The sequence below is a fragment of the Rhinoraja longicauda genome, chromosome 14 (genome assembly GCF_053455715.1).
Source record: "Rhinoraja longicauda isolate Sanriku21f chromosome 14, sRhiLon1.1, whole genome shotgun sequence".
Taxonomy (NCBI): Eukaryota; Metazoa; Chordata; class Chondrichthyes; order Rajiformes; family Arhynchobatidae; genus Rhinoraja; species Rhinoraja longicauda.
Genome location: NC_135966.1, coordinates 50,270,213 through 50,287,284, shown reverse-complemented (window position 1 = coordinate 50,287,284; position 17,072 = coordinate 50,270,213). Strand labels below are relative to the sequence as shown.

The following is a 17,072-nucleotide window of genomic DNA, read 5'->3' as shown; positions in this document are numbered from 1 at the left end:
TTTTACTCGCACACTTATTTCCCGCCCCTCATTTTATTAATCTTACACGTGTTCATTTTCCCTTTACTGGTACAACTTAAAACATGTTTAGATTTAGATTTTTAGATTTAGAGATACAGCGCAGAAACAGGCCCTTCGGCCCACCGAGGCTGCGCCACCGTGCCGCCTTTACACTCAACTCTTTTGATACAGATGCCATGGAGGTTGTCTACATCATGAAGGATGTCTACATCTGCTGACTGTTAAAACAGTCATGGCCACTTTATTTTCTCTGGGACGGGGCAGTGGTGCAGCGGTAGAATTGCTGCCTTACAGCACCACAGACCCGGGTCCAATCCTGACTACGGGTACTGTCTGTACGGAGTTTGTACCTTCTCCCTGTGACTGCGTGGCTTTTCCAGTTTCCTCCCACACTCCCAAGACGTATACGGTTTAGGTTAATTGTCTTTGGTGAAATTGTAAATTGTCCCTACTTTGTAGAATGATGTTAGTGTATGGGGTGTAAGAAAATAACTGCAGATGCTGGTACAAATCGAAGGTATTTATTTCACAAAATGCTGGAGTAACTCAGCAGGTCAGGCAGCATCTCAGGAGAGAAGGAATGGGTGACGTTTCAGGTCGAGACCCTTCTTAGTGTATGGGGTGATCGCTGGTCGGCACGGACTCGATGGGCTGAAGAGCCTGTTTCCACACTGTATCTCTAGTCTACAGTCTAAAGTAAAGGCAATGTGATTGCATCTGAAGATGCTGCAGTCATGTCTAATTTTGTCCTGAGCATGTTGGAAAGTTGTGGATACAGTAGCTGGGTGACACCAGCCCCCTGAGGGACTCCTTCAGGAATATCTTGGAGAATAAATGAATTATGTCAAGTTTTCTCTGTGAGGTATGAGTATTCCAGTTGAGTGCCATTGACTTTTGTTTTACTTGTGCTTCTGTTGAAACACCTGGAGAAAGATTGCCTGGATATCAAAGGCGGTCACTCTCAAAATTCAGCTCTTCTGTCCATGTTTGAACAGGTTTCATTTTGGACCCTGCAACCAACTGGCTTCTGTAAAGAGATTATGGGTGAATAAGCAGCCCTTGGAAATATTGCAAACAACACCTTGCATGGGACTATTATTGGAGGTTTTTCTTCGATATGGAAGTGTACAGTATATAAGAGTATAAGAGGTTACACCTGCCTTCATTGGGAAGGTTATTGAGTACTAAATTTGTGACATCATGATGCATCTGCATAACCCATTGGCGAGACCACCCTTGGAGTATTGTGTTCAGTCCTGGTGGCTTAGCTATAGGAAAGATGTCATTAAGTTGGAAAGGGTGCAGAAAAGATTCACCAGCATGTTACATGGGTGTGCAACCTTGACTTATAGGGTAGGGTTGGAAAGGCTGGAGCTTTTTTTCTTTGGAGTGTATTAATCTGAGGGATCATCTTATTGAAATGTGCAGGATCATGAGAGCAGTGTTTGTCCCATGGCAAAGGATTTAAAACTGAAGGGCAGAGTCTTAAAGTGAGAGGGGAAAGATTTGAAAGGATCTCCAGTGCAAACTTTCCACTCGGACGGTCGTCTGTATCTGGAATGAACTGCCAGAGGAAGCTGCAGAATTAGATACCATCACGACTTTCAATGACATTTGACAGATGAATAATTGAGTAGGGTTGGTAGAGATATTGGCCAAATGCGAGCAAAGGTGACTTGCCCAGAATGCCAACTTGGTTGGCATGGACAAAGTTGGCTGAAAGTACAGTTTCTATGCTGTACAACTCTATCAAAATATGACCCTATCTGTGTTTTACTGTACGACCTCTGGAGGTAGGACGATTCCAGGGATTATGATGAATTTGGCCATGTCAATGCCAAGATATATTGTGTGACTGGTCTGTGAGACAACTCTCTCATATTAGGCACCAGCCTACTGGGGAGAAGGCAGGGGAATGAGGTTGGGAGGGAGAGATAGATCAGCCATGATTGAATGGCGGAGTAGACTTGATGGGCTGAATGGCCTAATTCTACTCCAATTCCATGTGACCTTATGACTTTATGAGCCCCAGATATACATGAAGGGGAACCTGCAAGATTGATTATGCTATGAGTAACCTTTTTGTCGAGTCTGAATCTGATTGCTGAGATCAATGCAGTGTCTCATAAGACACAAAATGTTGGAGGAACTCAGCGGAACAGGCAGCATCTCTGGACAGAAGGAATGGGTGACGTTTCAGGTTGGTCAGTTCAGTTTTTCTTTTTATTTTGTTTAAATATAGTCAAGAGTGTTTTATTGTTGACTGAAAATGAATCGATTAAATTCTTACTTGTAGCAGCACAACATGCTACAACCCTAAAACTCACAGAGGGCAGTAAAGATAATCACCACCTTCAGAAAAGGAAAAAGGAAACCAATCGAGTTAACTTCCACCCTGTGCTTCGAGTCATTATTCTATGGGTTGAAAAGAAAACAACTTATTTATAAATAGATATCAGTCCAGTGGAACTTTGCTTTATGAAAAAGGAAGCTGCCAAACACACATGTCGTCCTGGTTCAAAGGTCACTTCCTGCTTAGCCAGAAGGTAATGGAAAATGATTTCATTTTAAACTACAGGGAAATAAGCTCATTTCAACTCCTCTGAGCTTCAAGTGGAAGTGGAAGGGGGAGAGTCTAGGACTAGAGGTCATAGTCTTAGAATTAAAGGACGTTCTTTTAGGAAGGAGATGAGGAGACATTTCTTTAGTCAGAGGGTGGTGAATCTGTGGAATTCTTTGCTGCAGAAGGCTGTGGAGGCCAAGTCAATGGATATATTGAAGCCAGAGATAGATAGATTCTTGATTAGTACGGGTGTCAGAGGTTATGGGGAGAAGGCAGGAGATTGGGGTTCGGAGGGAGAGATAGATCAGCCATGATTGAATGGCAGAGTAGACTTGATGGGCCGAATGGCCTAATTCAACTCCTATCACTTATGACCTTGTTGTCTATATCACTAAACCTCATTCAGTGTTTAACAGGAGTGATCACCGGTTAGTTTCAATAATTTGGGCCACTTCACGCATGGGGAAATGTTGATTATGTTGAAATGCCCTCACTAAAGCATGTAAACGTTTCAAACTGTACAGTAAAATAGTTCTATGCTGAGGAATTGTATGCTGTGAATTACAATACAGAACAATTGTTGTCTTTGCCTTTCCACGTTGTCCCTGACCAATTGAATGCCTGTGGCCTTGAATCATCCCAGACGATTTGAGCCTGAGACACAGTTCATTATTAACCCAGCAATATCTGAAGTGCATCAAAATATTGAACATAACAGGATAATGGATTGAAGCAAAGCTTTTCAGGGGGAAATTGGATACAGGGTATGATAAACCACAACTCTGCAGCATGGATTTTAATATTCCCCTACCATCCAAGTAATTACTATATTATATGATATATTGTTTAATGGTTTAGTTTTACAACTTAAAATGTAGATAATATAATTACTCACCACTCTTGCGTCTAATTATTCCGCTTGTTTATTGAACTGAATTGAATCATTTCCTGGAAATTATACGTAGTAACTACATACATATGTTGCAGTTGTTTTAATTGCTCAAATTTTTTTTAAATCTCCATCTCAAATCAGAAAAACCCTCTGTGCAATGTGTTGAATGTGTGCGGGTATAAAGTGGATAATATTGATTCAGTTGCCTATTTGGTATCTCTTCCAATTTGCATTATTGTCGGATCCAATCAAGGCATGCACGGCTGAGTCAAAATGGTCATTTTTATCCAAATGCCTAATGTTATTATTGCTCCTGTGTGGCTCCAGCGCGGCTCCTGATTCCGCTCCTTGTCTCCACTGCTTGCTCAGGGCCAGAACACTGTCATTAATCTCAGCATCAGGGTACCAATCTCCACCTTCTGCCTGGCCCTGGCAGGGGTTTCTGCAGTTAGTTGTCAGGCTGAATAATAGGCTCAGGGAGCAGTCAGCACATGTTGGAGGGCTCTGTCCTAAAATACATTGATAAGGAAGAGTATTCCAACCTCATGGGTCTTGACAAAACCTTGCCATTTTTGCTAATTTGGACGTGTATTGAATATTCTCAAAGACCACTTTATAAGGTTTAATCGTGTTGATTAAATATTCTTATTGATTGGCTGAAGCCAATATAAATAGATCTTAATATGCATATATTGTGGCGGCTCCCAAGGGTCGGGCCATACCACTACCGACCCCTCGGCACGGGAATGGACCAGTCCAGGGGGGGGCGGTCCGGTACTACAAATATAAGGACAAGGTTTTGGGCGTGAAGCCATTCCGGCAGACTCGACCCGTCTGATAACCGAGGAATAGTAAAACATAACGCCCCCAAAATACCTGGCTCCTTGCCTTTATTTCGGGCCTCTACCGACGCGCCACAATATAGCCATTGGTATTGGTTTATAATTGTCACATGTATCCAGGCAAATAATTCCATACGTGACTACATACATAAGTCTGAAGAAGGGTCCCGACCCAAAACGTCAACCATCCTTTTTCTCCAGAGGTGCTCCTGGACCCGCTGAGTTACTCCAGTACTTTGTGTCTATCTTTGGTGTAAATCAGCATCTGCAGGTCCTTTTTACACAGGAGTACAATTAAGCCATACAGAAAAGCATTTTTCAGGTAGAGTCTGAAGAGTGTCCTGAGCCAAAACATCATCTTTCCATTCCCTTCACAGATGCTGCCTGTCCCACTAAATTCCTCCAGCAGTTTGCAATTTGCACAAGATTCCAGCACCTATAGTTTTTTGAGTCTCCATACACAAATATACCAGTGCATGGGGAAAATAACCAGAACACAGAATTATTTTGCGACAGCATTACAGTGTTACAGCTGCAGAGAAAATGCATGTTAAAGAAGTGCAAGGGCCACCATGAGGTAGGATTGGGAACTAGGAACTACACCCTTAACTTATAAGAAATCCATTCAGTAGTCTGACAATGGCAGGGACGGAGTTGTTCCTGAATCTGGTGGTACATGATTTCAAGCTTTTGGATCGTCTGCCTGATGGGAGGGGAGTGAAGGGGGATGGCCAGAATGGAACTGGTCCTTAATTATAACAACTACTTTCCCGACACAGCGTGGAGTGCAGAAGGAGTTCAAATACTAGAGGGCATAGCTTTAAAGTGCATGGAGCAATCTTTAAGAGAGATGTGCAGGGCAAGTTATCTTCGTGGAGGCTGGCGAGTGTCTGGAATACGTAGATAGATACATAGACAATAGGTGCAGGAGGAGGCCATTCGGCCCTTCGAGCCAGCACCGCCATTCAATGTGATCATCCACAATCAGTACCCCGTTCCTGCCTTCTCTCCATACCCCTTGATTCCGCTAGCCCTAAGAGCTCTATCCAACTCTCTTTTGAATGCATGCAGTGAATCGGCTTCCACTGCCTTCTGAGGCAGAGAATTCCACAAATTCACAACTCTGTGTGAAAAAGTTTTTCCTCATCTCAGTTCTAAATGGCCTACCCCTTATTCTTAAACTGTGACCCTTGGTTCTGGATTCCCCCAACATTGGGAACATGTTTCCTGCATCTAGCGCGTCCTATCCCTTAATAACCTTATATGTTTCATTAAGATCTCCTCTCATCCTTCTAAATTCCAGTGTATACAAGCCGAGTCGCTCCATTCTTTCAACATACGACAGTCCGAGAATTAACCTAGTGAACCTAAGCTGCACGCCCTCAATAGCAAGAATGTCCTTCCTCAAATTAGGAGACCAAAACTACACACAATACTCCAGGTATGGTCTCAACAGGGCCCTGTACAACTGCAGAAGGACCTCTTTGCTCCTATACTCAACTCCTCTTGTTATGAAGGCCAACATTCCATTGGCTTTCTTCACTGCCTGCTGTACCTGCATGCTTCCTTTCAGTGACTGATGCACTAGGACACCCAGATCACGTTGTACGTCCCCTTTTCCTAACTTGACACCATTCAGATAATAATCTGCCTTCCTGTTCTTACCACCAAAGTGGATAACCTCACACTTATCCACATTAAACTGCATCTGCCTTGCATCCGCCCACTCACACAACCTGTCTAATTCATTAATGTATATTGTAAATAGCTGTAAATAGCTGCGGTCCCAGCACCGAGCCTTGCAACACCCCACTAGTCACTGCCTGCCATTCTGAAAGAGACCTGTTAATCCCTATTATTTGGTTCCTGTCTGCCAACTAATTTTCTATCCATGACAATACCCTACCCCCAATACCATATGCTCTAATTTTACCCACTAATCTCTTGTGTGGGACCTTATCAAAGGCTTTCTGAAAATCTAAGTACACTACATCCACTGGCTCTCACTTGTCCATTTTACTTGTTATATCCTCACAAATGTCCAGGAGATTAGTCAAGCATGATTTCCCCTTCGTAAATCCACGCTGACTTGGACCAATCCTGTTACTGCTGTCCAAATGCACCACTATTACATCTTTGATAATCAACTCCAGCATCTTCCTCACCACTGATGTCAGACTAATTGGTCTATAATTTCCAGTTTTCTCTCTCCCTCCTTTCTTGAAAAGTGGGGTAACATTAGCTACCCTCCAATCCACAAGAGCTGATCCAGAATCTATAGAACATTGGAAAATGATCATCAATGCGTCCACGATTTCTCGAGCCATCTCCTTGAGTAACTTGGGATGCAGATCATCAGGCCCTGGGGATTTATCAGCCTTCAGTCCCATCAGTCTACCAATCACCATTTCCTGACTAATGTGAATTTCCTTCAGTTCCTCCTTCCTAGGACCTCTGTCCCTGAGTACATCTGGGAGATTGTGTATTCCTTAGTGAAGACAGAACCAAAGTACCTGTTCAACTCGTTTTCCATTTCCTTGTTCCCCATAATAATTTCACCTGTTTCTGTCTTCCCAAAGAATCCACTCCAGTGGTTTCCCTGCCATTGAGGTGAGGCTCACCAGCCTAATAATTCATTAGATTCTCTCTACTTCCTTTCTTAAACTAAGGATCAACATTAGCTGATCCCCAGTCCTCCAGGACCATGCCTATAGTTAGTACGGACATAAAGATCTTTGGTAAGTTTAGTTTAGTTTAGAGATGTCGTGTGGAATCAGATCACTCAACCCATTCGGTACAAGCCAACCAACGATCAGCCGTACACTAGTTCTATATTATCCCAATCCTACACACTAGGTGCAATTTACAGAAGCTAATTGACCTACAAATCTGCATGTCTTTAGATGGACCCAAAAAGCTGGAGTAACTCAGTGGGACAGGCAGCATCTCTGGAGAGAAGGAATGGGTGACGTTTCGGGTCGAGACCCTTTTTCAGTCTCCACCCGAAATGTCACCCATTCCTTCTCTCCAGAGACATTGCCCGTCCCTCTGAGTTACTCCAGCTTTTTTTTGTCTATCTTTGGTTTAAACCAGCATCTGCAGTTCCTTCCTATGCATTTCGTCTGCATGTCTTTGGAATGTGGGAGGAAATTCCCTGAACCAACATCTCAAAACGGGGGAAGAGAAACTGATGAACGCAGCGGCAGACAAGCGGGCACGCAGAAAGGAGCGCAGCAACTTCAACAGGCCAGAGACCACACACAAATGTGACCTTTGCGACAGAGACTGTCACTCCCACATTGGTCTCTTCAGCCACAAGCGATGCTGCTCTAGCCGAGGTGTGGAGCAAGCAGCCGACTAGGATGCATCGCCCATGGTCAGCCATGACCGAGGGGGCCTAAGGTTTAAACCAGCATCTGCAGTTCTTTCCTACACATTTCGTCTGCATGTCTTTGGAATGTGGGGGGAAACCGGAGCACCCAGAGAAAGCCCACACGATCACAGGGAGAACATACAAACTGTACAGATAGCACCTGTAGTCAGTATCAAACCCGGGTCTCTGGCGCTGTAAGGCAGCAGCTCTACTGCTGTGCCGCCCCGTTAAGTCTCCTGCAATCTCCTCTCTTGCCTCTCTCAATAACCTGGGATAAGTCCCACAGGTCCTGGGGGATTATCCACCTTAATGCTCTGCAAGAGTCCCAACACCTCCTCCTTCTTAATCTCAAACTGCCCTTACACATAAACAAACAAACTATGGATCATACAGGCAGCAGTACAGCGGAAGTATTTCTCCTTTTGACCACGTCATACCATAAAGTCAGGCCCACTTTTAAGGCTTTAAGTGATCATAGCAGATAGTTTCAATGGAATGAGGAAGGTTTTGCAATGCTACTTTCATTCAAGTCACTGACCTTTAAAGAAATATTTCCGACTTGTCCAAGTTTCTCGAGTGTCAATTTATAACTTACATCTGGTCTTTTACAGATGTTAAATGAAAAGGAAATACAAAATCCATCTTCTAGAACTTGAAAAAGCTCTCCCACTGTCAACTGCGAAGATTTAATGAGTGAAGCTGTAGCCAGTGTTAATGTTTGTAGTGCATATCCTGCTCCCTTTGGTCCATTCCAGCTTGAAACATCAAACACAAACGGCACAATAATTGAACATTCAATAGGATCAAGTATTTCAGAGTTTGAAAGTAATGGTCTGAAATTGAATCCTCAAGTGCCGGGTCATGGGCTCGACACAGTATTGGAATATGATCAGTTCTTTAAACTTCTGTGGTTTTCCCTGTCATCAACACAAGGATGCTAATGCTGATAAATTAAATGCCACAGGATGGCATGTTCTGGGCGGCATGGTGGCGCAGCGGTAGAGTTGCTGCCTTGCAGCGCTTGTAGCGCTGGAGACCCGGGTTCGATCCTGACTACGGGTGTTGTCTGTACGGAGTTTGTACGTTCTCCCCGTGACCTGCGTGGGTTTTCTCCGAGATCTTCGGTTTCCTCCCACACTCCAAAGACGTGCAGGTTTGTAGGTTAATTGGCTTGGGTTTATATACTTGGCATAAGTATAAAATTGTCCCTAGTGTGTGTAGGATAGTGTTTATGTGCGGGGATCGCTGGTCGGCGCGGACCAGAGCCTGTGTCCACGCTGTATCTCTAAACTAAACCAAACTAAACACTGCCTCCAGTGGCCTCTCAGGCTCCAGAGAGAGGCAATACATTTCTCTGGGGCAATAAGTGAACAGATACTCCAACATACTCTTCTTCAATCCCCTCAAGCTGGACATCCATAATGACTCCATTTAATGCCAGAAATGTGACTCAATCTCCGTCTCATTTTAGTAGCGTGAATAATGGACTGGTTTGGTGTTCCTCCATTCCAGACTTGTGGTTTGTGTAGTAGTGGCCCTTTCATCCATTCCATCTCCTTAGTCAGAATTAGTCCCAAATATGAAAAGTCAGACTTGTTCATCCATTATCCTGTGGTAAATTACTGAAGCACACGTTGAGTCTTGAATGGCCAGAATCTCCAAGTAGCCACCGTGGTTTAACCTCAGCGCTTCTGTGCAGTCTGACATACCATTTATGGGCCTACTAATCAACGAATGGAGCAGTCTGTATTAACTATGGGACTGATGAGTTAACAAATGTCCAGCAGCAGCAAACGTCATTGTTTCACTTACCACTTTCTGGATGACATGCCTCCTCTGTTTCACCTTATTTCCATCTTTCGCAGTGGGCTACCAATAATGAACAATCACTAGGGCAAGAGGGGCAGGTTCCAGCAATAGAGTAAACCCAATCTTTCCCTTCTTTTTTGAAGGGCCCAGAACTAATAGGAGAGCACTTGATATGGTCAGCACTATCAACCAAAGAATTGGCCATCCAGAGACTCCTGTGTCATTGATGGCAGTTCATGTCCCCCTGGTAAAAATACACCATAAATTCATACATGAAAGAGTTTATGAATGGGTTGGACAAGACTGTACACTATCTTATCTTCATTGGATTTAGTTTGTGCTTAATATGGATGATTGGTGTCAAAGGTTGATTGTCAACATTGGCATCCTTTAAGCTGGAGGGCACCATCTTTACGTTTCATTTAGTGCAATGACATGAAGATGCTTTCCAGAGTGTAAACTGCTTTCTTTCATTTTAGGAAAGTTGGAATTGTGCTTATCAGAGATGCGTTGTGAGTACAAGCTTGACTTGAAACAGTGAAGGTTTAATTATAGGGTTTAACAGTGGCGGCACGGTGGCGTAGCGGTAGAGTTGCTGCCTTACAGCGAATGCAGCGCCGGAGACTCAGGTTCAATCCTGACTACGGGCGCCGTCTGTACGGAGTTTGTACGTTCTCCCAGTGACCTGCGTGGGTTTTCTCCGAGATCTTCGGTTTCCTCCCACACTCCAAAGACGTACAGGTATGTAGGTTAATTGGCTGGGTAAAATGTAAAAATTGTCCCTAGTGTGTGTAGGATAGTGTTAATGTGCGGGGATCGCTGGGCGGCGCGGACTCGGTGGGCCGAAGGGCCTGTTTCCGCGCTGTATCTCTAAAAAAATAAAAAAAATTATTGCGTGTTTGGGGGGCAGAGTGCAGTGGATATTGAGTTAGCTGAACATTACGTACTTTGTGGCTGGAATCTCCTCTGAACCATGCTCTGTGCCTGGACAATTTGGAAACATATGAGGAGAGTGAGGGGAATCAGATGTCTCCTCATCTCGTGCACAAACCCCACCAAGCCGCCACATACCAACTTTCAGTGCACAGCGTTGCAACTGATCACATTTGGTAGGGAACCATGACCTTTTGAAAGCCCTGACAAAGCAATAAAGAACTAACAAGCACCCATATTTCACTGCAATGGCAGGTGGAGTGAGCAAGTGATTATTGAATACTTACTTGAAAGAAGTGAAACCAGCCTGAAATGGAAAAGAAAATCAATAGAAATAGAATAATATTGCCCTAAAGCTAATGGCAATTGAATAATGACCCTTTTAAAGCACTAAGCTTCCTTTTTTAATGACCATGGTTTCCAATCTTTATCAATAACATATACTTTAAAAATCCAAGTCGTACTCAAATGATTATTGCAATACCATTTAGCTCCCGAAGGATTGTGTTTCTTCTGGTGAGGCAGAGCTATTATAATGTGGCAGGAGAATGAGTGTTGTCGTAATGGAGTGGGTGGTTTTACATTTTGCACCAGAGATCTTACTTGATCTTGTTCCACTGAAGCCCTTCGGTTGAAGGTGAGCAGACTGGTGTTGGAATGCATCTTGTGTTTACGAGCGGCCGGTTTTCTGTTGTGCTCGGGTTTAAAGTCCCCATCCTCAGCCACAGAGAGTACCTTTATAGAGCGAAGCTTGGCACTGTCCCGGTGGCACGACAATTTGCTCAGCCACCTCACAGCTCCAGCGAGGCAGGTTTGGTCCTGATCTCTGTTGCCGGCGGTGTGGCGTTTGCACGTTGTATTATGACCGCACGGGATTCGTACAGGAGCTCTGGTTTACTCCCACATTCCAAGGACCATTCCAGGTTGGGGGGTTAATTAGAGTTTGTAACTTATCTCCCATGGAGGTGTTACGGTAGAAGAATTGAGATAGTAGGAAAGTAAGGGGTTGAAGGGAAGTGAGGGGGAAATGAGTTGTCCAGAAACCCAGTAAGTTTTTCATGGGCTGAATGTCTTCTTTCTATCCCACAGGAAAATATTAATTTAGTATAGTTTGGAGATACAGCGCAGAAACAGGCCCTTCGGCCCACCGAGTCCGCGCTGACCAGTGATCCCCGTACACGAGCACTATCCTACACACACTAGGGACAATTTACAGTTTTTACCGAAGCCAATTAACCTACAGACGTGTAAGTCTTTGGAGTGTGGGAGGAAACTAGAGCTGCGGAGAAATCCCACGCAGTCACAGGGAGAACGTACAAACTCCGTACCGACGGCACCCATAGTCAGGATCGAACCCAGGTCTCTGACGCTGTAAGGCAGCAACTCTACCGCTGAGCCACCGTGCCGCCCTTCATTCACACTATGTCTCCACAGTATATTTAAAAGGTTAATATTGGCCGTCACCCTGCCATTTCCATGTCAGATAAGATTGCCTCAGTGCAGATAAAATTCAAAGAGTGAAATTATTGCCTCATTGCTGAACTCTCTAGAGGAGAAACATAAACCATTCTGATGGTTGAAAAGCAAAAAGCTTCACAATCGTGCAGCACTTAGCTTTAAGGGAAACATCTGAAATGAATATACAATGGGTCATACAAAAATACCATCTTGAGGACAACTCACTGGAGATTCTCACGGGAGTTGGGATTTTTGTATGTTGGGTGGATGGAGAATTATTACTTGTCCTGATTGGAATTTAACAATTGAATGAGAATGCCAAAACGTACTGAGAATCAATTTCATTTATGATTTCTTCATCAGCAGAAGTAATTTAGTCAATTTTCGAATGGAGCAAATCTTTTTATCATTGTGAACAGACCTTAAGTTTACTCCGTACAATGGCCCTCTTCTAAAATTAGAGATTGGAAAAGGAAAAAGAAAGTAATCCTGATTGCAGTACGATAAACATTGTCTTTCTTCCTTACATACAAAATGTTTGATTAAAAACAATGCACGTGCCACAGACTTGTGGAGAAGCTGGTACAGGGGGTGGGGACGGAGGGGGTGGGGACGGAGGGGGTGGGGACGGAGGGGGTGGGGACGGAGGGGGTGGGGACGGAGGGGGTGGGGACGGAGGGGGTGGGGACGGAGGGGGTGGGGACGGAGGGGGTGGGGACGGAGGGGGTGGGGACGGAGGGGGTGGGGACTGAGGGGGTGGGGACGGAGAGGGTGGGGACGGAGGGGGTGGGGACGGAGGGGGTGGGGACGGAGGGGGTGGGGACGGAGGGCGTGGGGACGGAGGGGGTGGGGACGGAGGGGGTGGGGACGGAGGGGGTGGGGACGGAGGGGGTGGGGACGGAGGGGGTGGGGACACAGGGGGTGGGGACACAGGGGGTGGGGACGGAGGGGGTGGGGACGGAGGGGGTGGGGACGGAGGGGGTGGGGACGGAGGGTGTGGGGACGGAGGGGGTGGGGAAGGAGGGGGTGGGGACGGAGGGGGTGGGGACGGAGGGGGTGGGGACGGAGGGGGTGGGGACGGAGGGGGTGGGGACGGAGGGGGTGGGGACGGAGGGGGTGGGGACGGAGGGGGTGGGGACGGAGGGGGTGGGGACGGAGGGGGTGGGGACGGAGGGGGTGGGGACGGAGGGGGTGGGGACGGAGGGGGTGGGGACGGAGGGGGTGGGGACGGAGGGGGTGGGGACGGAGGGGGTGGGGACGGAGGGGGTGGGGACGGAGGGGGTGGGGAAGGAGGGGGTGGGGACGGAGGGGGTGGGGACGGAGGGGGTGGGGACGGAGGGGGTGGGGCGGAGGGGGTGGGGACACAGGGGGTGGGGACGGAGGGGGTGGGGACGGAGGGGGTGGGGACGGAGGGGGTGGGGACGGAGGGGGTGGGGACGGAGGGGGTGGGGACGGAGGGGGTGGGGACGGACGGGGTGGGGACTGAGGGGGTGGGGACGGAGGGGGTGGGGACACAGGGGGTGGGGACGGAGGGGGTGGGGACGGAGGGGGTGGGGACTGAGGGGGTGGGGACGGAGGGGGTGGGGACTGAGGGGGTGGGGACGGAGGGGGTGGGGACTGAGGGGGTGGGGACGGAGGGGGTGGGGACACGGGGTGGGGACGGAGGGGGTGGGGACGGAGGGGGTGGGGGCGGAGGGGGTGGGGACGGAGGGGGTGGGGACGGAGGGGGTGGGGACTGAGGGGGTGGGGACGGAAGGAGTGGGGACGGAGGTGGTGGGGACGGAGGGGGTGGGGACGGAGGGGGTGGGGACGGAGGGGGTGGGGACGGAAGGAGTGGGGACGGAGGGGGTGGGGACGGAGGGGGTGGGGACGGAGGGGGTGGGGACTGAGGGGGTGGGGACGGAGGGGGTGGGGACGGAGGGGGTGGGGACGGAGGGGGTGGGGACGGAGGGGGTGGGGACGGAGGGGATGGGGATTTTAGTTGGAAACAACTGATGTTCCCTGAATTTTGTTTCAAGTCAGCTTCCTTTTCTGCTTGTCAATTGCTAAAGTAACTTTTAAGTGATTCTCTAATTCCCGATAGAAATCCATTATGACTAATTTGGCCTGCGTAATACGGAAAATGGTCCCTAATTCATTAAACGTATCATATCCTATTCCCGCTATGAATACAAGCGTTTTGTACTACATTTACCTCACTTAACTGAAGATGCTGAGACACGAGACATAGAAGCAGGCTTAGGCCATTCGGCCCCTTCAGTCTGCTCCATGTGATGACTGACTACAACAGAGGGATAGCATATTGTTTATTGATGGGAATTTATTGACGGTATTGTCTGACGAGTGGATGTCTGCTGCCCTGACATGAAGAACTGTCCACATTAGTGTGCAGTGAGGAACGGCGGATGTTGGTTTACACCGAAGATAGACACAAAATGCTGCAGTAACTCAGTGGGACAGGCAGGCAGCATCTCTGGAAAGAAGGAATGGGTGACATTTTTGGTCGAGAACCTTCTTCAGACCACTCTCCACATTAGGTCTTCCCGTCCTCCTATCTCTTATTCCTCTGGCTCCACCATGTAGACAGGGTTTAAGGCCCCAGCCTGCATCGGTAGTGCTATTGGTTTAAGGCCCCAGCCTGCATCGGTAGTGCTATTGGTTTAAGGCCCAAGCCTGCATCGGTAGTGCTATTGGTTTAAGGCCCAAGCCTGCATCGGTAGTGGTATTGGTTTAAGGCCCCAGCCTGCATCGGTAGTGCTATTGGTTTATTACTATCAATGTGTACTGCAATACTGTGTGATGTCCTGTCAACTCGGACAAGACATGAGTACAACCAAACCATACACACATACAACATTAAGTGCGAAGGGAAAAATAACAATGTGTAGAATATAGTGTTATAGACTTATAGTGTTACAGTCACAGAGAAAGTGCAGCTGAAAAAAATTGCAAGGGTCACTATGGCAGGTTTGGAGATCGGCTGCTTGAAGAAGGGTCTCGAGCCGAAACGTCGCCCATTCCTTCTCTCCAGAGATGCTGCCTGACCCGCTGAGTTACTCCAGCATTTTGTGTCTACCTTCGATTTTAACCAGCATCTGCAGTTTTTTCCTATACAAGTCCTTTCTGTAGTCTGATAACAGCAGGGAAGAAGTTGTTCCTGAATCTGGTGGTGCATGCTTTCAAGCTTTTGTATCTTCTGCCTGATGGGAGAGGGGAGAAGAAGGAAGCAGTCATTTTGTTTGCATGCGGACACAGAACAGAGTTCTCGCCGTAAATGCAATGATCAGTGTAGGATCCAAGTTGTCTGTTGGAGGTCAGAGTGCTGTTCTGCTGGTCCTCAGAGCGGGATGAGTGCAATTTTAAGTCATGTTGTAGTCATCACATGGAGCAGACTGAAGGGGCCGAATGGCCTAAGTCTGCTTCTATGTCTCGTGTCTCAGCATCTTCAGTTATTGTCTGTTGGAGGTCAGAGTGCTGTTCTGCTGATCCTCAGAGCGGGGTGAGTGCAATTTTAAGAACTGCACTGTTGAACACTGCACGACTCCCCCAAATGACCCTTGCAGCAAAATCATCGCACTTGGAGACTAAAGCTTGCCCTTCAGGTTATTACATGGTAGAGTTGCTTTCATTAGGGCGGCACGGCAGAGTTGCTGCATTACAGTGCCAGAGACCCAGGTTCAATCCTGGCTACAGGCGCTGTCTGTACGGAGTTTGTACGTTCTCCCCGTGACCCGCGTGGGTTTTCTCCAGGATCTCCATTTTCCTCTCAAACTCCAAAGACGTACAGGTTTGTGGATAATTGGCTTGGTATCATTGTAAATTGTTCCTAGTGTGTGTAGAATAATGTTAGTGTATGGAGTGATCGCTGGGTGGTCCGGTCCGATGGGCCAATGGGCCTGTTTCCACACTGTATCTCTAACCATGCACATTTGCACATTATCCTCACAGGCAGAGTTTGTACATAGGAATCATGAATAAACAGTCACCTTTGCACAATCTATTTTAGGTGAATGGAAAGATCTTGATCTCATTATATACATGCAAGTTCATTCTTTATTCTTGCTGAAAACATTGGATATGGCAGATAAAAGTAGACCTTGTAATGTGAGGATAATAATAATAATAATAATAATAATAAGCATTTATTTTATATAGCGCTTTACCAGGTGCTCAAAGCGCTTTACAAAAACAGTCATAACATAAAAACAAACAGACAAATTATCCTGACGGAGAAGCGGCAAACAAATGGCGCCAGCGTCCTCTCACGTCAGGGTCCGGCAGTAGACAACAAAAAGCACAAGACACACAGATACAATTTTAACACAAACAGCCATCACAGTGATTGCTCCAGGCACACCCTCACTGTGATGGAAGGCAAAGAAAAGTCTTATCTCCTCCTCATTCTTCTCCCGTGGCGCCACGAGGCGATTGAGGCTCCCGACTTTTGAAGCCCCCACCGGGCGATGGAAAGTCCCAGGGCCGAGCCGAGCAGGCCGATGAAGGTCCTGAGCCCCCACCGGGCGATGGAAAGTGCCGCGGCCAGGCCACGCAGGGCGATGAGGGGCCTGCGAGCGGGTCAATCAAACCTCGCGCTTCGGGGTGGTCGAAGCTGCTACGGCTGTAGGTCCCGAAAGCCGGTCGTCATTTGACCTCTATTGTTACAAAATGCCATCGTGGAGTCGGCGGCCTCCAGCTGGGATCGACCTCAAAGACTCCGGTCGCAGGGCCTGGACTTACCATCTCGGAGGCTTCGGCCGTGGGCCCTGCAGACCGCAACATCGGGAGCTCGCAGGTCCCTGGCTGGCGACCGGCTTTTGGGAGCTCCAGCCGTAGCAGCTTCGACCGCCCCGAAGCGCGAGGTACGATCGACCCGCCCGCAGGCCCTTCATCACCCTGCGTGGCTCGGCCGCAGCACTTTCCATCGCCCGGTGGGGGCTCAGGACTTTCATCGGCCTGCTCGGCTCGGCCCTGGGACTTTCCATCGCCCGGTGGGGGCTCAGGACTTTCATCGGCCTGCTCGGCTCGGCTCGGCCCTGGGACTTTCCATCGCCCGGTGGGGGCTCAGGACTTTCATCGGCCTGCTCGGCTCGGCCCTGGGACTTTCCATCGCCCGGTGGGGGCTTCAAAAAGTTGGGAGCCTCGATCACCTCGTGGCACCACGGGAGAAGAATGAGGAGGAGA

General features: G+C 47.8%; 1 protein-coding gene across 3 annotated transcripts in view; it reads left to right on the top strand.

Moving 5' to 3' along the window:
• Positions 1–17,072, top strand: part of LOC144600256 (dihydropyrimidinase-related protein 3-like) — a 213,565-nt gene that overhangs the window by 46,085 nt on the left and 150,408 nt on the right. The window lies entirely within an intron of this gene.